The sequence below is a fragment of the Rhinopithecus roxellana genome, chromosome 10 (assembly GCF_007565055.1).
Source record: "Rhinopithecus roxellana isolate Shanxi Qingling chromosome 10, ASM756505v1, whole genome shotgun sequence".
Taxonomy (NCBI): domain Eukaryota; kingdom Metazoa; phylum Chordata; class Mammalia; order Primates; family Cercopithecidae; genus Rhinopithecus; species Rhinopithecus roxellana.
Window position 1 is genome coordinate 104761360 of NC_044558.1, and position 20572 is coordinate 104781931.

The following is a 20572-nucleotide window of genomic DNA, read 5'->3' on the forward strand; positions in this document are numbered from 1 at the left end:
TTTGATGGACTGAAGCCTTCTTCTCTTATCTCGTCAAAGTCATTCTCTGACCAGCTTTGATCTGTTGCTGGCGATGAGCTGCGCTCCTTTGCAGGGGGAGATGCGCTCTTAGTTTTTGAATTTCCAGCTTTTCTGCCCTGCTTCTTCCCCATCTTTGTGGTTTTATCTGCCTCTGGTCTTTGATGATGGTGATGTACTGATGGGGTTTTGGTATAGGTGTTCTTCCTGTTTGGTAGTTTTCCTTCTAATAGTCAGGACCCTCAGCTGTAGGTCTGTTGGAGATTGCTTGAGGTCCACTCCAGACCCTGTTTGCCTGGGTATCAGCAGCAGAGGTTGCAGAAGATAGAATATTGCTGAACAGCGAGTGTACCTGTCTGATTCTTACTTTGGAAGCTTCCTCTCAGGGGTGTACTCCACCCTGTGAGGTGTGGGGTGTCCGACTGCCCCTAGTGGGGGATGTCTCCCAGTTAGGCTACTCAGGGGTCAGGGACCCACTTGAGCAGGCAATCTGTCCCTTCTCAGATCTCAACCTCCATGTTGGGAGATCCACTGCGCTCTTCAAAGGTGTCAGACAGAGTCATTCGCGTCTGCACAGGCCTCTGCTGCTTCCCCTGTTGTTTTTTAGCTGTGCCCTGTCCCCAGAGGTGGAGTCTACAGAGACAGGCAGGTTTCCTTGAGCTGCTGTGAGCTCCACCCAGTTCGAGCTTCCCAGCGGCTTTGTTTACCTATTTAAGCCTCAGCAATGGCAGGCACCCCTCCCCCAGCCTCGCTGCTGCCTTGCGGTTAGATCGCAGACTGCTGTGTTAGCAATGAGGGAGGCTCCGTGGCCGTGGGACCCTCCTGGCCAGGTGTGGGTATAATCTCCTGGTGTGCCCGTTTGCTTAAAGCGCAGTATTGGGGTGGGAGTTACCCGATTTTCCAGGTGTTGTGTGTCTCAGTTCCCCTGGCTAGGAAAAGGGATTCCCTTCCCCCTTGCGCTTCCCAGGTGAGGTAATGCCTCGCCCTGCTTCAGCTCTCGCTGTTTGGGCTGCAGCAGCTGACCAGCACCAATTGTCTGGCACTCCCCAGTGAGATGACCCCAGTACTTCAGTTGAAAATGCAGAAATCACCGGTCTTCTGTGTCGCTCGCGCCGGGAGTTGGAGACTGGAGCTGTTCCTATTCGGCCATCTTGCTCCACCCCACCAATCCTAGTGGAATGGGAGATTCTTAATCCCATCTCTGTGCTCACTCTCCTTGTCTTACCTATTTGTAGTTACTGTACCGCACCCTAGGTGCTCCCAGTCTTGAATTAGATTTTATTATTGGCAGCTCTGAGTCCCTGTGCCATGGTGATATTAGAGAGTAAGACAAGTCCTAAAAATGAGCCTAAAAATGGGTCATCTTCCTCTTGCCTCTCTAGGTGCATCACCTCATAAAAGCTCTGGCTCTAAGCAGAGGTGATGAATTATTTTCAGCTTTCTTTGGGGGCTTAACTGTTGCCTCGGGTCATGTGATGACCTTAGTTCATATCTCTTGTCTTATGTGGAATACACTGAATCTTGGATATCCTGAAAAAGCTGGACTCTTAATTCTCCCTGCCTATTTTTGGACTCTGAATCTAGAAGGTTCCAGGAGTTCCACTCACCACACTGTGTTCTAGCCATTTCGTCCTTAGAAAGCTTTATCTTATTTTTGAATGGCTAGATGTTTCTAACCTTTCTCTATCTATTGTTTATTGTGGCTCTATGTTTGGAGCAGTGTTCATGGGGAAAGGGATGGGTCAAAGCTTATTAACAACTCCGCTTGGTGAGAAGTGTTGTTGCTTTTTTAGGACACAGACACTAAGTGATTACTATATATTATTGTATTGTATTCTAATCATCGTACAGTATAAACTGATTGCATTTTGTAGAGTTGGAAACTTATGGTTTGGAAAAAGAGAGAGATGAGTCCCGACTCATACACAGCTTATAGACTGCAGAATCAGTGCCCAACATTGGGTCTCATTTCCAAATCAGAGCTCCTAACCACTGCACTCGACCAAGTCTCGAAACACTGGGGCACCATCTCACATGTCCTTTCCTTTTGTCCTAGGAAAATGAACTGAAGGATGCCACCCAGGGAGAGCATCGCCTGAGATCCCATCATGCAGGCCTTCCCACAAGGGCCCGGCAGCATGACAAGGTAGCTGATACCACCATCCACAGACCATCTGGGGCCCTGGAGGGAGGGGGCTGGGCCAGGGAGGAAAGACTGGGAAGGGTCAGGGAGGAATCACTGAACACCAATGTGAGGGTGGCCTGAGAGGCTGAGCCAGGTCTCTCTCACTTCTTCACGTGACCAGCACGTGAGGCACCCGATAATGTCTCATCCACTGTCTTCTGGTTATCTCTGCTTGGAAGTCTATTAGGCACCTGTATCTTTAACAACAAGGCAGAACAAACCCATTGGTGTCCACTCTCCCAAACCACTTTCTCCCCAGTGAATGGTATGGCCACTCCTGATTGCCTGAGCCTCCATGCTGGGGCCTCCTGGGTGCTGATCTTATGTCATCCGAATCTAACTCCCTGCTTGAGTCTGTTTTCTGTTGCTTATAACAGAATATCTGAAACTTGGTACTTTATAAAGAAAAGGAATCTATTTCTTAAGCTATGGAGGCTGAGAACCTAAGGTTGAGGGGCTGCATCTGGTGAGGACCTTCTTGCTGATGGGGACTCTACAGGATCCCAAGGTGGTGCAGGGCATCCTGTGGCAAGGGGGCTGAGTGTGCTCACATACCAGCTCAGGGCTCCCTTCCTCTTCTTATTAAGCCAGCAGTTCCACTCCCCTGATAACCCATTGGTCAGTTAACACATTAATCCATTAATCCATGAATGGACCCATCCACTCATGAGGGCAGAGTCCTCGTGATCCAGTCACCTCTTAAAGGCCCCACCTCTCAGTACTGCTCTGTTGAGGATTAAGTTTCCCACACATGAAATCTGGGGGATGCATTCAAACCATGGAGCTCACCAACCAGCCACCTCACCGCCAGACGTGCCCCAGCTCTCCTCCCCTCCTCTCCACTGTGGTCATCTTCTCTTTCCCAGATGCCAAAGCCATAACTGGCCTGTCCAGCTCCCTTGTCATCCTATGGTCTTTTCTCTATGGCAACTGGAGTAATCTTGTGATGCCCTCTGGATCATGCAGTCCTCTGACCCTTCCAATGCCTTCCATAAATAAAACTGAGGCTTCTCCCTGTGGCCACCATCCTGTCCATCTTGCTACCTCCCGTCCACCTCTGACTTACTTTTGTTCCTTGGATCCCTAAGCTTGTCTGAGCATTTGATGGTTGTCTCTGCTTAGAACACTCTACTCCCTCATCTTCAACAGCTGGGAGCTTCTTGCCTTTCAAGCCTCAGGTTATGCGTCCCTACTGGTGAGCATTTGTGGCTCTAACGTCCACTCTAACGGCCCTCCCTCCATCCCTTTTTTCTCTATGTGACCACACCTGTTTTCATGTTCTTTGTATCTTTTCTTGCTATCTTAGTCTATCACGGGTCTTCACTTATATGTTTCTCCGTCTCCTATGAGAATGTGGGCTGGTCATTGCAGAGGACTTTCTGTCACATCCATGACTGTCTCTCCTGCACCTTCACAGGATGCATAGTAGGTGCTCAGCCAACATCTATTGAATGATGGGTGGTTTTAAGCTGTTAATTTTGCAGCATTGACAATGCATATTTTAAGGAATAACTGAGTTCTAGTGATTAAATATAAAAATTAGGGGTGTCTTGATTTAACACTTATTTTCTTGCCCTCTCGTTTGGCCATTTTTTTAAAGATGTGCTTTTCAGGAAATTACAAGTGTTGATGAGGATGTGGAGAAACTGGAATCCTGCACATTGTTGCTGGGAACGTAAAATGATGCAACCACTATAGAAAACAGTATGGAAGTCCCTCAAAAAATTAAAAATAAAATTGCATATGACCCAGCAATCCCAATCCTGGGGATAAGAATTGAAAAGGGGGCTGGGCGTAGTGGCTCATACCTGTAATCCCAGCACTTTGAGAGGCCGAGGAGGGTGGATCACCAGAGGTCAGAAGTTGGAGACTAGCCTGGCTAACATGGTGAATACCCCATCTCTACTAAAAATACAAAAATTAGCCAGGCATGGTGGTGCATGCCTGTAATCCCAGCTACTTGGGAGGCTGAGGCAGGAGAATCACTTGAACCTGGGAGGTGGAGGTTGCAGTGAGCCAAGATCATGCCATTGCACTCCAGCCTGGGCAGCAGAGCGAAACTCAGTCTCAAAAAAAAAAAAAAAAAAGAAAAGAAAAGGAGGGTCTCAAATGATATATGTACATGTTACAAATTTATAGTAGCCAAAAGGTGGAACTAGCCCACATTTCCACTGACGGATGAGTGAATAAACAACATGTGGCATATATGTACAATGGAATATTACTGACCTTTGAAAGAGAAGGAAACTCTGACACATGCTACTGCATGGATGAACCTTGGGGACATTTTGCTGCGTGAATAAACCAGTCCCAAAGGGCAAACGCTGTCTGATTCCACTTGTATGAGGTTCCTAGAGTCATCAGAGCCATACAGACAAAGAGTAGAACGGAGGTGCCAGGGGCTGGGTGGAAGGGGGATAGGGAGGTGCTGTTTAATGAGGACGGAGTTCCAGTTGGGGAAGAGGATAGAGAGTTCTGGAGATGGGTGGTGGTAATAGTTGTGGAACAGTGCAAATGTCCTTAATGCCACTGAAGTAGCTACATGTAAAATAGTTAAGATGGTAAATTTGATGTAATGTGTATTTCATCATAATTTTTCTTAAAAAGGTGTGTTTTAGGCCGGGCATGGTGGCTCACGCCTGTAATCCCAGCACTTTGGGAGGCTGAGGTGGGTGGATCATGAGGTCAGGAGATCGAGACCATCCTGGCTGAGACGGTGAAACCCCATCTCTACTAAAAATACAAAAAGTTAGTTGGGTATGGTGGCGGGTGCCTGTAGTCCCAGCTACTCAGGAGGCTGAGGCAGGAGAATGGCATGAACCTGGGAGGCAGAGCTTGCAGTGAGCTGAGATCGCGCCATTGCACTCCAGCCTGGGTGACAGAGAGAGACTCCATCTCAGAAAAAAAAAAAAAAAGGTGTGTTTTAATATATCCTGACCCTCCAATTAGTATGCTTTCCCCATTTTTCCACCAGCCCCCACTTTCCAAACCTACACTTTCAGGAAAGGCTCTGATACACTCACTCACACTGAGGTCTGAATGCATCATAAGGTTTAGTGACTTTCTTAGGCCAGGAGTATTTTTCTTCAAATAGGAGGAAAAATATAAAAAAGATGGGGGTGTTTCAGGCCTCCAGTGCAGGCTGACAGCAGGGCTGGTGGGGAGCTGGGCACAGGGAGGTTGGATCCCAGGATGGCTTTCTTCCTACGACTAAAATAGCTGCATGTGTCCACACTCTGCCCCTGAGCTGGGCTCCTGCACCTGGAGAGGCAATGCCAGCTGTGGGGACACGGGGGTGCTGGAGCTGAGCCCTGCAGGCATTGACCAGGCCAGCAAAGGCCAGCAGAGGTGGGGGTCCCAGGGCTCAGCCCTCACAACAGCGGCAGCCTCCTTTCCTAGACGGCTGATGGTGCAGCCTGACATCCCTGCTCCCATAGGATTCAAATCACTTTGTTCACTTGAGGTTTGAATTTCTCCCCTGCTGTCCTCTCAGCTTGGCCTTTTAAACAAGGCTGCAAGGCACAGGAAATGAGCTCGCCTTGGCTTCTGCTTCGCAGGGGTGTCTGAGAGAGCCCAGCAGCTCACCCGGGGTGGACAGGAATAGCGGTGCTTTGGGAGAGGCAGCAGGGACACTCCGGGTCTGTCCTGCAGCCTGCTTTGCGGAGCTTGGATTTCCTTCCAAGTGCCTGGGCTGGCTTCCTGCATGGGAGGCATTGAGGGAGTGGCAGTCCCCAGAGACTGTCTCTTGGGCCAAGCATCTTTGTGGTCCAGGGTAGCTGGGGAGGCTGAAGGGGTGGGGGTGAGTTTGTGCTGATGGAAGCATTCAACCGTCCCTCCAGACTCGTGGGTGAGCTCGTCAACCTTCCCTCTGGACTCGTGGGTGAGCTCGTCTTGTCAACGCAAAACTGCAGAAACACCAGTGCTCTTCTGGGTCCCTGGAGACACTGGGGGATCAGCAGTTCCTCTATCTGATTTTTGCTTGGAATTGCAAACTGCTTTTCGGTAGCACTGATTAAGAGACAGAAATTAATTCTCAGAGCTCTTAATTATGAATGCAAAGAGACTGCGTTGTCAGCATTTTTCCCTGTGCAGAAATGATTGGTTCTTGGGCGCAAACGGTGGTATTGGGCTGTCTGGGGTGTTGAATTCTCTCAGGCAGGCAGCCTTGTGGGAGGAACCGATGAGCTGGGATCCAAGACATAGTGCAAAGAATATGCTTTGATGCCTTTGAGGCAGCAAAGCCAACCTTTTGTTGATTTCAGAGAAAATGATTCAAATTTCTTCTCTGTTGGTTTAGGAGGGGCCTGTTGAGCTCCCTCCTCCCCACGCTGGGCCATTGTTCCTGTAGCAGGTCTGAGGTTCAAGGTTTTCGTCACATTGAGTATCTGAGGCCAAATATTTCAAGCTTCTCTTCCACTTGGTGCCACTGTTGCTGCCACGAGAATGTATTTTGAAATAGAAATGAGTCCAGTGTCTGGATCAAAGTGAACAGTTCACTCTTATGAGATTTTTTTTTAGAGAATAACATCCAATCCAGTGTCTGGATCGGATGCCTGGGGTGGTTAGTGTGCTGTTGTGTGTGTGTGTGGTGAGCAGGTCATGGGGAATCGTTCAAACCCCGTCGGCACCTGACATTCTGGAGCTGGCACTAGTAGGTCATGACGTTCATGACCTTTGACCTCGCTGTAGCATGGTTCAGAATTTCCTACAACCTAGGGAATCCCCTTACCTGCTGGCCAGAAACCCAAGGTTGTAGAAGTATAGGCACAGTTAGAAAACACTGGTGTGAAATGTCAGCCATGTAACTTACGAGCAATTTCCCTCTTGACGCATTGTTTTCTAGTAAGAAAGTTATGAAAGTTTGAAAGGATGACACACATAGATATTTGGGATTCGTGAGGCTTAGTTTTTGACTGAAAGGTGAGTGTCCAGCCCAGGGTTGCAGCTGATTATTATTCTCTAAAAACAATCTTATAAGAGGGAATCGTTCTTCACCTTGCGTTTAATCAAGACAAAGGAAGAATCGTCCGGCCTGCTAACCTTGAACATCTGGGACATTTTTTCTTTGATTGTGTGTCTTAGTGAAGATCTCTGAGTCGTCTTTGTCACTCTGAGTTCGCTTTCTCCTTTAGTAGGAGACTGATTTGGCTCTTGAGAACATCCAGGAGACTGTTCTAGACCAAGAGCAACAGAACAGGGACCCAGGTCGGGTGCGGTGGCTCACGCCAGCAATGGGACAGGGACCCAGGCCGGACTCAGTGGCTCATGCCTGTAATCCCAACACTTTGGGAGGCCAAGGCGCATGGATCACCTGAGGTCAAGAGTTTGAGACCAGCCTGGCCAACATGGAGAAACCCCGTCTCTACTAAAAATACAAAAATTGGCTGGGCATGGTGGAGCGCGCCTGTAATCCCAGCTACTCGGGAGGCTGATACATGAGAATCTCTTGAACCCAGGAGGTAGAGGTTGCAGTGACCCGAGATCACGCTACCGCACTCCAGCCTGGGTGACAGAGTCAGGCTCTCTCAAGAAAAAAAAAAAAAGTGATGGACTTTGAGGCAGAGACCTCAATGCAGTGGGGATCCCTGCACCCCTGTGTTCTTTGGAGCCAGAGGACAGGGCATCTGTCAGCTAAGGGCCCGTCCACCAAGACTCCTGGCATGAGCTGGGCTGCAAAGGCCAACCGAGCAGAGAGGAAACTGCCAGACTCTCTTCTGGGCCACCGGCCCCAGGTGTGAGCATTTGAGTGGCCCATTGGAGCCGATATTTATTGTGTTTTAATTCAGCAGCATCAGTCCTCTATCCAGGTGGGATCGGTGGCTGCTGAATTAGAGAACGCCCCCTTCTCCAGGTTTGTCAGCTGGGGTTATTATTTCCAGCTGCCCTCACAGAAGCCTGAGCTTGGTGGGTTACACACGAGGGGCAGTATCGTGTTCAGGAAGCCTGGCCAGAGGCAGCTGCCTAGAGAAGGAGCGAGGGCCCCGGGGCTCCTGTCCAGCGGTGACGTGTGTGGAGGGTGGCTTCCGTGACACCGCGACAGGTGGCGTTCCATCTGGAAGGATCGCATCCCCACTGTGGCGGGAGGAAGAGGGGCTGAAGCTTTTCTCACGAAGCTCTGTTTCATGAAAGGTCATTGTCCTCCAGAGATTTCTGCTCCAGGTTCATCAGAACCATGTCACAGACGGTCTCGGTCTGGTCCCAGCAGGAGAGATATGGCACATCTCCTGAAAGCAATTGAGGAGGGTTGCTAAGCATTCTTAGGGAGGTGCAGGCAGGGTTAGAGGAGCCAGCGGGGCAACTGAAGCCCTGGGGGCTGCACCAGGAGAGGAGGTGACAAACCTTGACTTGGGGGATAAGGAGGGGTGGGGCCCAGCTCACTGGGGCTTAGGCTTTCCAGGGATAGATGCCAGTTGCTGGCGCAGAGTGACAATTCAACGCATGCTTGCAGTGATGAGGACTGCCGTCTAGCTGACTTCCACATCAGTTGCCTTATTGCTGCTGCGACAGACTCCCACAAACACTCCATCGTGTCTCAGCGCTCTGCAGGTCTTAAGTCCTAAAGTCAAGATGTCAGCAGGCCTGTGTGCTTTCCTGAGGCTCTGGGGTACAGTCTCTCCTCTTGCCTTATTTTGGCTTCCTTCCCTGATCTTCAAAGCTGACAGCAGAGCATTGTCCAAGCTCTCTCTTTTTCGTCTCTGACTCTACTTTTCCTGATGAGGGCTCTGTGATTACATAGAGCCCATCTGGATAACCCCCAGTGCTCTCCCACTCTCAGGACCCTCCACACAATCTCATCCTCAGGGTCCGTTCGGCCGCGAAAAGTGGCTTTAGGAATTTGGATGTGGGCATCTTCGTGTGGGGCCATTACTCAGGCATTATACATCTAGGAAATCAGTCTCTTTGGTTCTCCCTCCCCTCTCCTTGTCCACACACCCTCTCCTTGCTGTGAACCAGAGCCGTGGCCTTCATCGTACTGGTAAACAAAAAGATGACACTATGGGGAACTGTAAGTCAAAGAAATGCAAAACCATAATTGTGGCATGAGGTGAGGTCCACGAAAGAGTAAATATCGGCTGGGCACGGTGGCTTACATCTGTAATTCCAGCACTTCAGGAGGCCGAGGCGGGCAGATCACTTGAGGTCAGGAGTTCAAGACCAGCCTGGCCAACATGACAAAACCTTGTCTCTACTAAAAATGCAAAAATTAGCCAGGCATGGTGGTGTGCACCTGTAACCCCAGTTATTTGGGAGGCTGAGGCACGAGAATCCCTTGAACTCAGGAGGTGGAGGTTGCAGTGAGCTGAGATTGCATCACTGCACTCAGCCTGGGTGACAGAGCGAGACTCCATCTCAAAAAAAAATCATTGACTTGCCCCCAAGGTCCTCCGTAGACTCTGCCTGGACTCTTCACCTTCCTCCGAGAACTTCTTTTCTTTTACTTTGCTTATGAGTATCACCTCAAGGCCAACAGATCCATTTGTTCCCCCAACATTATTGCCTTCTGTTAAATCACTGCAATTACCACCATATTGTCCACTGCAGAAACACAGTGTTTCTGCTCTACTGTGTTAAATTTAGCTCCCTTTTAGCTCCATTGTGGGACAAATAGGATTTAGGGGCCAGCTGGACTCTCTAGCTTCCGGCCACCGTTTGTGACATGCCCGGGGGAGAGCGCGTACCGGTGCTCAGTAATTTCTTTCCAGGTTCACACTGGAACGGTGGCCTGTCCATAGGTTGGAGGTTGTCTGTTCTTGACCAAAGCACTGGATGCTGCCCCCTAGAGGGCAATTCCTGACTGTCCCGTGCTCTTATAAAAAGCTGGATAATAAATGCATCTTCATGCTGGGTTCTGCACATGGAGCCTGAAACCCAAGTTGGCTTCTCTGTGAAGCATGAGTCTGAATCGGTTCCTCTCCAAACTAGGAACTCCTTACGTAGGGAGCCTCTGAGTCATCATGTTGCTTTTGGGCTGTTAATGTTCTTTTTCTTTGGAGATTTTACCCATCAGGGTCACAAAAGCAAATAGACGGCATTTGCAAACTGGAGGATGGAGCAGAGTTTAGAAAATAAAGTACTAGCAAAGGTGTGGGTGGTGTTGCAGGGGCCAGGGGGCAGGGGGGCAGGACACCTGCAAAGGGGGTTGGGAGTCTGAGACCAGCAGAGGCTGGGCACCGTGGCCACCTGCTATGGGTATGGGGAGAAGGGTGTGGGAGAGGCCCTCCCCATAGAAGGACACTGTTGGGGGTTACCCCAGTTCCACAACCCAGTGGGAGGACTTGCAGGGCTCAGTGTGCAGCCGCCCTCAGGGCTGTGACTTATTACAGCAAAAGGACACACCACACAGGTGGCAAAGGGAGAGGGCACACAGGATGAAGCCAGGGGGAGACCAGGTACAGGCTCTCCAGGTCGTCTCCCAAGAGGATTCCCAAGAATCACACAGGACACTTAGTGGACCCACAGCTGCAAGCTGCGATGTGTGTGAAATGTCATCTATCAGGGAAGCCCATTAAAGACTCAGCAACCAGAGTTTTTATGGGGACCTGGTCACATGGGCACTCTCTGTCCAGCACATACCAAAATTCCAGACGCCCAGAAGGAAAGGTGTTCGGTACCAACTGTCTTGTTCAAGTGGCCTAGATGCGGTAAGCCGCACTAATCGATTAGGGAATGTAGGAATTCTCCCCAAATCCCAGTTCCCAGGCCTCCAGCCAAGGGCCAGGCTCACCAGTGGTCTTTCTAAGGGGAGCAACTCAGAGTAATCCCTGCAGGCTGGTGGGGAGGGCCGGGGGCCAGGGGTCATGCTGATTCATTGTTTCTCGGTCATGTCTTCCACTAGGCAAGCTGATTAGAAGCGGGGATGGTACGGGGGGTGCAGGCCGTGAGGATGAGCCTCTTGGGACACAAAGAGGGATGGATGATGGTGGGGCCTAGGTCTGGGAGAGTTAACAGCAGTAGTCCACCCAGGAGCCAGGGCCTCCTTTCCAATCTTGGAACTTTCCTCAACACCATTCCATTCAGTACAAAAATCTTGCTTGACCACTGACTCCCTGCCAGGCGGTCCTCTGGGCTCTGACGATGGGAAATTGCATGGCAGAAGAAAACTTCTGGAACACACGTGGACACTGAAGCATGGCGGAGTGAGAGGGAGGGACATGGAGGCGGGGAGTGGAGACAAGGGTTTCGTCACCTTGCAAGGGTTGGAAAGGCCTGTCTGAGGTTACACCGAATGAGAAGGAGCCAGACCTGAGCAGACTGGGGTAGGGCGGGGTAGAGATCTGCAGGCAATGGAATCAGCAGGTGCAAGGGTTCTGGGGTGGGAAGAAGCTTGACCTGTTTAAGGGACAGAAGGAGGCCAGGGTGTCCCCAGCATGGTGGCAACAGGGTAGCAGGTGGGTGGGGCTTTTAGACCACCAAGGAGTTTGGATTTTATTCTAAATTCTGTGGAAACCATAGAAGGTTTCAAGCAGGGAGAGGCAAGATCTGGCAGGTATTTCAGAAAGATGGTGCTGGTTGCTGTGTGAGACTGAATTTAGGAGTATTCAAGCATGACTCCCAAGTCCTAATGTTCTTGAACAGCTAGGATGCAAGAAAGTGATGCTTTCTGCAAACCTGCACCCCGGGGTATTGAAGTTCAGAAGTGAGGATGGTTTAATTCAAATACGTCGTGACATTTTCACCGGGGGCATTTGGATTATTTCTCTAAGTTCATTGCCTGATAACATCACGTTGCAGCAAAATGGCATTAAAATATTCCTTCGAATGAAACCTCTCTACGACCTCTTAATAACAGCTTTCCTGTAACCCTGTTCCCATTTGGGAATGCCAAGTGGGTGCCTGCCTTTCTTTTGGTGCCCCAGAAGTTGTCAGGTTAAACTAACACTCAGTACAGAAAGTATTTGAAATAGAAAGGACTTCTGCAGCTGACAAGTGTGGCATTGTGTTAGTCTGTTATTGAAGCCATAATTCACATCATAAGACTTGGGGAGGAGGAAAAGAAATTACAAGGCTGCTGTTGGGTTAAAATATGTTGCCTCCACAATGAAAATGAATGGGAAAGGAACCATGGTGACTTCTTTCATTGACAGCATCCCCTTACCTGTTTCGAAGAGGAGAGAGACTGAACATGGCGCCTCCCTTCCCAATAAGCTTGTAGCTTGGCCCTGGGGGTTGTGGCCTAAGAATGGAATTTATGTGGTTTTTGGATTTATTGGGGGAATGCATTCTAGTTCATGTGGAATTTCATTGGCGTTTTTATTCACTTTTAAGATGAGGTAAAACTTTTAGACAAGAATATGCTTAGACAATGGGAAAACACTTGTATCTGTTAGGGCTCTCATAGTTACAGGGGACAGACGATTCAAATTGGTGTAAGCAAACAAGGAGAATCTATTGGTCCAAGTGACTGAAAAGGAAAAGATAATTAGCTTCAGGCTCAGCTTGATCTGGGTGCTCAAATGATGCCATAGGGGATCCTGCTTTTCCCTCTGCGTCTCTGCATTTATCTCATTGGCTCTGTTCTCAGATGGGTTCTTCCCTCGTGATGACAAGGCCACAGTAGTTCCAGCTTTTTGTCTTTAACTTTCCAAGTCCAGTGGGCAAAAGGGAGAGTTCTTCCGGGTTCCTATACTAGTACAGGATCTCATTCCCCCAGAATGCAATTGGGTCATGTGACTTCCCCACCCAATCACTACATCCAGGAGATGAGATTACACTGATTGGCCAGGCCTGTGGTACATTTGCAACCCTGAACCAATCACTGAGGCTGTGGTGGAGGTGGGCGGGAGGAAGATGGAGGTCGTCTGCTGATTGGTCAGCCCTTGGTCATGTGTAGTGACCCCTAGTAGGGGTGGACCCAGTCCATGATGGAGAAGGAGGAAGGGAAGAATCCTCTAAGAGGAAATTGAAGATTTTCCTCCCAAAGAGGAAGCAATGGACATCAGCTGGGGGCAGATGCCTGCTCCAGCTCTTAGGCAGGTTGTGATAACCTCCTTGTCTCCATTCCTTCCACTTGCAGGTGAAGGCAGAGTATGTGCATCTCAACCACCCACTCACCCTCTTGACCAGAGAGCGCGATTTGGCCGTGAAGGAGAAACACCAGCTCCAAGCCAAGCTGGAGAACCTAGAACAGGTCCTGAAGGTAGGCTGGCTTTCTGCATTTGGGACCACTTCTGCTCTTTGTGAGGTCAGTGTGAGGAAAGAGGGGCTACAGGACCCCCGAGCAGAAGCTACGTCAAGCTCCTTTGGAAGCCATCATCCACATTCAGAGATGCTGGGGCTGCTTTCCCCCTTTTTGTGGTATAAAAAGCAATAAATAACAAAATTCCAGTGTTTCTGGAAGCAATCCCATAAAGCCAATTATGCATTTCCATTTCTTAGGATGTTAAACACAGCTGAGCTGAGTGCAGTGGCGGGCACTCCGCTCCTGAATGGAAATGGAGTCTGTTTACGTTAAAGACCAGAGGTGGCTACAGTGGGTTTCAAACTTCAGGAATTTTAAGCTGCTCCTTGGACGTTTAATGACCTTTGTTACAAAGAGGATAGCTAAACCAGAACATTGCTCTATCGGGGTGCAGGTAACTGGATGTCCCTCACGCATTCCTGATGAGCTGAGATCTCCTTCAATATTTAGCCAGTGGGTTGATTTGCTATTGATGCCACTGAGTTAAGCTGAATGAATTTTTTCACCAAGTGTTAAAATTTGATTGGATTCTCATTCTAGGAAACTTTTTTTTACAAAAATTAAAAAAAAAAAAAATCTCCAGTTCTATGATCCAGTACATATATTACCAGGGTCATTTGCATTTTACAATTACAGAAAACAGGATTAGGCTGCATCCGCAAATACTCTTTAAATCAAGAAGTGATTTTACCTCCATCTGTAGCCTCTTTGGGGAAACTTTTGGAGCTCTGAGGGGAGCATCTGAGTAATTGCCAGGGATGGTGGTGGGGGAGTGGACAGGGTGGGGGGATGGGGATGAGGAGTGACCCCTCCAGGGATGATGCTGGGGGCAGTAGAGGGGGTGGGGATGAGGAGTGACCCCTCCAGAGATGGTGGTGGGGAGAGTGGAGGGGATGGGGGGATGGGGATGAGGAGTGACCCCTCCAGAGATGGTGGTGGGGGGAGTGGAGGGGGTAGGGGGATGGGGATGAGGAGTGACCCCTCCAGGGATGGTGGCTGGGGGAGTGGAGGGGATGGGGGATGGGGATGAGGAGTGACCCCTAAGGGATATGAGGTTCTTTCTGGAGTGATGAAAATGTTCTTGAGTTAGATGGTAATAATGGCTGCTGAACTTTGTGAATGTGCCAAAACCATGTCATTGCACACCAAAATGGTGACCTTTATGGCATGTGCATTCCATCTCAATGAGAAAAGAATGATTCCATCTCAATGAGCAAAGAAAGGTGGCCTATTCTCTGACTACCGGCCCTGAATGTGGACCAAGCTGGTCCTGCAGTTCTCAGCAAGCTGACTGTCCTGCTTCTCCCTGTGTGCTCTAAGTCTTCAGAACGTAACCCTCAAAGAGGAGGTGCTACCACATAATTCTTTAAGCAGCTGCCTCGATGACTGACTGTGAGTTTTCTGAGGGCACACACCGTGACTTATCCAACCCTCTGCCTTTAGCGCCTGGGACACACATTCAGGGCTTAGTGAATTTACTGGAGGGTGTACCGTGAATCCCTGGGAGGAAGGAGCTTAGCGGAGAGTCTGCTGGATTAAAAAGCCATGAAAGATGGTTCTCAGTGGGGCCAGCTTGCCCTCCAGGGAACATTCGGCAATGTCTGAGGACACTTTTGATTGATATGACTGGGGAAGGGGAGGCCAGGGATGTAAAACCCTCTACCACGCGCAGATCAGTCTCCTACAGCAGATTATCACCTGGTCCCACATGTCAGTGGTACTGAGGCTCAGAAATCGTGTATCTGTTTCTTATTACTGCTGTAGCAAGTGACCCCACAGTGTCTTGGTGGCTTAAAGTGATGTAGACGTATTCTGTTTCAGTTCTGGAGGTCAGAAGTCTGAGATGAGCCTCACAGGGCTATGATCTGGTGTTGGCAGGACTGAGTGCCTTTCTGAGCTCTGGGGAGAATTCATTCCTTGCCTTGCCAGCTGCAAGGGCTGCTGAGGGCCTCGCACTCTGCCTTCAAAGCCAGGGAGGCAGCATCTTCCCTCCTTTCTGACCTCATGCCCTGTGAGTTGTTGGCATTGTTTTCTTTTGTTGTCAGTAATGTGAGTGGAATTGGAACCTCAGCACAGTTTCAGTCAACCTGATTTGCTGAAAGCCAAAGAGGATTCTACCGGATCAGAGACCCATCTTGGGAGGATGTCAGGTGATGCAGGATTCCCAGCTAAGTGTGCCTGAGGGCCGGCTCACAGCCCCTCTCCTTTGCCTGCACAGAGCAAAGACCCTGAAATGCCAGCCTGCGGAAGAGCCCTGGATTAAAAAGCCATGAAAGATGGTTCTCAGTGGGGCCAACTTGCCCTCCAGGGGACATTCGGCAATGTCTGAGGACGCTTTTGATTGATATGACTGGGGAAGGGGAGGCCAGGGATGTAAAACCCTCTACCACGTGCAGATCAGTCTCCTACAGCAGACTGAAGGACCACCAAGTCACACCCACCACTGGGTTTGACTGAATCGTGAAAGGGATGTGGTTTTCCTTCCAAATATAAAAGCTTTCAGTGAAATAGATAAGACTGAAATTGGGGCTGAATGTTCCTGAAACAATCATGTAAGAATAATACTGAAACTGACTAGACGCGCCCCCAGCATGGATCACGCAGTGATATTTAACCTGATTTGAGTCCCTCCTGATTTTCATACTTAAAAAAATGATAATTGATGACTTCATTATCTGTGAATGTGTTTTTATTATGCTTCTTTCCAAGAATATGTCCTAATTACCAAAATCATTAAATATAATGAAGTGATATGGAAGGAAGTAGAATGTGTGCATAAAGAGAAGGAAGAACTAAAATATGCTGCCTTGGAGGCTGAACATAGTTACTCCAAGATTCTCATTTGGCTCTGAGTTTCCAGGGAGGCTGGACAGAAAAGGAAAACATGAACAATTGCATAATTCTCACTTCTTCGGGGAAGGAAGCTCACTGCTTCCCCAGCAAAACAAAGCATGGCGTGCTGGACATGGTTTTCTTACTCGGAATGTTATGGTAGAGGATGCAGAAAAATACAGAAGAAACTGTTGTCAGGAACATTTTCATAGCAATGGAGGAGCAATTTTCCCAAGTCTCTTTCTTTGGAAGTTCTTTGGAGAAGAAGAGCCTAATGGCATATGGCGTTTTCAAGCCTGTCTTGCAACATTAGCAAGGAGAATTGGGGAGGAACGCTAAGGCTAGATTGCCCCACATATAAGAAGAATCCACGAAGAGTTTTTCTTTGTTTTGTTTTGTTTTTTGAGATTTAGTCTTGCTCTGTCGTTCTGGCTGGAGTGCATGGAGTGCAATGGCGCGATCTCAACTCACTGCAACCTCCACCTCCCAGGTTCAAGAGATTCTCCTGCCTCAGCCTCCCTAGTAGCTGGGATTACAGGCACCCACCACCAAACCCAGCTATTTTTTGTGTGTATGTATATTTTTAGTAGGGATGGGGTTTTGCCATGTTGGCCAGGCTGGTTTTGAACTCCTGACCTCAAGTGGTCAGCCTGCCTCGGCCTCCCGAAGTGCTAGGATTACAGGCGTGAGCCACTGCACCCGGCTGAGTTCTTCTTGATGGGACTTGAACAAGAGAAAATGTAGTATTCCTGAGCCGTTCATTCCTGGTCTGTGGAATCTAAAATACCAAGAGATGGGAAAGCACTGGAGGGTGAACCAAGTGGGGTGGTCTATTGAGACTCTGCCCACATGTCCACCCTGTCTTTTGGGGAATTTCCCTGTCCCCAGCATCCCTATCAAGGGAAAGGGATACATCAGTGCATCTAAACAGAGATCTATATAGTGAGACACACGTGGCATCCTTGGGCCACAAGTTGCTCACTGTATGACTAATCATTCATTCACAAGGGTCCATTGAGCGCTATGTACCAGGCACTGTTGCAGGCACCAAGGGTATAGCAATTAGTGAAATAGACTTCAACATTCAACTCCCCAATGAAGAAAAAGTCAAATGCATGTGATATAACGTCAGGCAGTGATCAGTGCTTTGCAGAAAAATAAACTGGGTAGAGGAGCAGGAAATCAGTTCCTGCTGATGGTGGCACTTTAAAAGAGTGGTCCAGGTGGCTTCCTGAGACATATATGTTGAGCAGAGGGAGGAAGCAGCCCTGTCAGTGTTCAGGGAGGAGCATTCCAGGCAGAGGGGAGTGCAGAGGGCCTGGGGTGCGTGGACGCCTGACATGTCCAAGGAGAAGAAGGTGGGCCAGTCAGTGAATGGGGAGGGGCAGGGAAGGAAAAAAAATGAAACCTGGATTGGGAATAAATTAGAGTCTTACAGGCCAAGGTAGAACTCCAAGAATTGTGGAACTGTATGTATTATCCCCTGTCCCAACAAGGCTGCATAACAAACCATCCCGAAGCCTGGGGCTTGAAGCGGTCACAGTCCATCATTGCTCCCAAACCTCTGGTTGGCTGCATGGAGCTTCTCAGCTTGACTGAACTGGACTGAACAGCTCTTCCGGTCCAGCCAGGGCTCACATGCACCTGGGTGTGGCCACTGGAGGGTCTTGGTTGGTTGGACTGGGGTGACCACCTTGCTCCTTGCTCTCCCCTCCTCCATCAGGTGAGATAGGGCTTCTGGCCAGGGCACAGTTGGGCCATGAATGAGGCAGAGACATGGAAGACCTCATGAGGCCCAGGCTTGAATGGAGCAAGGCACTTCTTGAATTCTGTTGGCCAAAGCAAAGCTCAGTGTCTGCCTGGTTTCAGGGGATAGGGACGTTAACTCTGTCTCCAGCTAAGAGGAGCCAAGAAGTCACGTCAGCAAGAATGTAGATGTGGTGCAGGGCAGGGAGCCCCAAATCAGGGCTTAGGCTGGGAGGGTTCTTGGCTTTGCCCAAGGGAGAATTCAAGGGCAAGCTGGTGGTGGTAGCAGCTTTTACTGAAGCGTCTGTGCATAGCAGCGGCAGAGGTCCTGCTCCTTGCAGAGCAAGGCTACCTCACAGGCCGTGCACCTAGAGTAGTGGCTCAGAGGTGACTCTGAAGTTGGATTTAAACCAGGTTTTAATTACATGCCAATTAAGGGGCAGGTTATGCAGCAAATTATTGGAAAATGGTGGTAACTTCTGGATGGCTGGGTCATTGCCATGGAAAGGGGTAGTAACTTCTGGGTGTTGCCATGGCAATGGTCAACAGACATGGCACTGTGGGTGCGTCTCATGGGAAGGTGCTTCTGCCTGGGACCTGATTTAGCTAGTCCTGTTTGGTCCCAATTCTACGCCTCATCTCTTACCTTCCTACCTCAGATGCAGGGGGCGACTGTGGCATAGTTTTGCACTCCGTGTGTATCAGATGCCATTGGAATTGAGAGAGGATGTGTGTCTGGCTTTGCTTTGTAGAGAGTCACTCCAGTGGCCACACAGAAAAAATCAGGAGTGGAAGCAGGGACCCCACTGGGAGCCGTGTCCTGATGCAAGATAACGGGGGCTTCCACCGAGTCATGGTGGGGAGAAGCACGCAGGCTCAGGGCACAGGCTTGGGGTGTGTCTTCAAGGTGGAATCAACAGGGTTTGCTGATGGACTGGACGTGGAGTGTGAGAGGCGGGAAGGAGTCAGGACGTGAGTTTTGGGGGCAGCAATGGTGTCGTCTGCTGCGACAGGGAAACCTAGGGATGTGCGGCTCAGGGTCGGGGCATCACCACGTGTGGGAGATGGCGAGCATAGTGACCCCTGGATCCTCGGGGTGGGAGAACTCCAGGTTCCCACTCTACGGACCTCCCGGCTGATCCTCAAGAAACCCACGTTGTTCCATTAGTAGATGACAGGTGCAGTAGAACAGTAGAAGTGGCTCACTTGGGTTAAAGCATGATGCTCAGGCAGTCATCACCACGGCTTTTCATCCCAAACCCCGTGGTCACCATTCTCATCTCGCACCTGACGCATCTTGTGTCTTCCACGTCCTAAAGTGACTGGGGGGCAGGGGGCGGTGTGCAGCCTGTGAATGAAGACTGCTTGTCCTGTGTTCATGGAGGTAATTAACAGCTGTGGAGCTGTGCCAGTGTGCATTCAGGGCCTCTCTGAACTGATAATTAGCCCACTGGTCACATTCATATGCGGGCTTTTTTGTTTCCAAATATCGCTGATGTGCCATCTGTCTTAACAGTGATCATCCAGTTTAGCTAAAGACAACGTGCCCTGCTTCCCTGCAGCCCATGACTGGTTATGCACAGAAACACATGGTGTATTCATTTATTTTTTGTTGTTGTTTTTTCTCTGAGAAGGAGTCTTGCTCTGTCACCCAGGCTTTATTTTAGAGTCCTGGCAGGGAAGAACGGTTTAACTTCACACTCACAAGGTTTAACTTCAGAGAGCTCAGTCTAGAAGCAATTAGAGGCAGGGGCCGGCGAAACCACCAGAGGCTGTGAGCAGGATCAGTGGTCACAGAGCCCAGGGAGCAGAAGGCAGGTGAGAAGCTTCTGGACGGAGGGGTGGGCTGAATCGGCCTCTCCCCATGTCTCTCCCCACACACCTGGGTGTGGGGCCTAGTTTGGAAATAGGGTGTTTGGAGATGTAACCAGGTAAAGGTGAGGTCACACATCAGGGCAGGCCCTCATCCAGTGACAGACTTTGTAAGAGAAAGGAGAGGGGAGTTTGGATAGAGACACAGATGCTCAGGGAGGAAGCCACGCATGGATGGAAGCAGAGATCAGAGCGATATGACCATGAGCCACGGAGTGTCCAGGAGATTGGAGAGGCAGGGAGGAGCCTGCCCTGGAGCCTTCAGAGGGTGCGTGGCCCTGTCCACACCTTGACTGAGGACTTCCGGCCTCCAGGGCTTGAGAGGATGGGTTGCTGCCGTTTTAAAGCCCCGGTTTATGGCCCTTTGTTGCTGCGGGCCTTGTGGACTCACAGGGTGAGAAGCGGGGCCTGTCAGGGGAGCCAGATGCACATCCCAGTCTCTCTTCACTCCACTCAGTGACATCGGGGCGGTTGTGGTCTGATGGCCTGGGCAGAACACCTTGAGGGTCCTATTCCTCAGGGACAGGACAGGAGTCCCGACATGCAGAGAGGTGCGCGGTACTCCTTGGCTCCTCTGTGTAGCCTGCAGCTGAGAGAAAGGTGTGCCTGAAGGAGGCCATCACAGGCAGGAAACCATCATGTGGTCACTTTCTGGGGAGTGGCTCTGTCCATAGCTGCTGGGGGCCCGGCACAGAAGGGGGCTCAGGGTGATGGAGCCATGGGCTTTCACGAGGCGCCAC

General features: G+C 49.9%; 1 protein-coding gene across 4 annotated transcripts in view; it reads left to right on the forward strand.

The window, feature by feature from the left end:
* The window catches only part of RIMBP2 (RIMS binding protein 2), a 234448-nt gene that overhangs the window by 115775 nt on the left and 98101 nt on the right, over positions 1 to 20572 (forward strand). For all 4 annotated transcript variants that reach the window (XM_030939961.1, XM_030939963.1, XM_030939962.1 and 1 more), the window contains 2 exons: positions 2075 to 2164; positions 13218 to 13340. The gene's annotated coding sequence lies outside the window, so the exon portion shown is untranslated. The remainder of the gene's footprint in view (positions 1 to 2074; positions 2165 to 13217; positions 13341 to 20572) is intronic.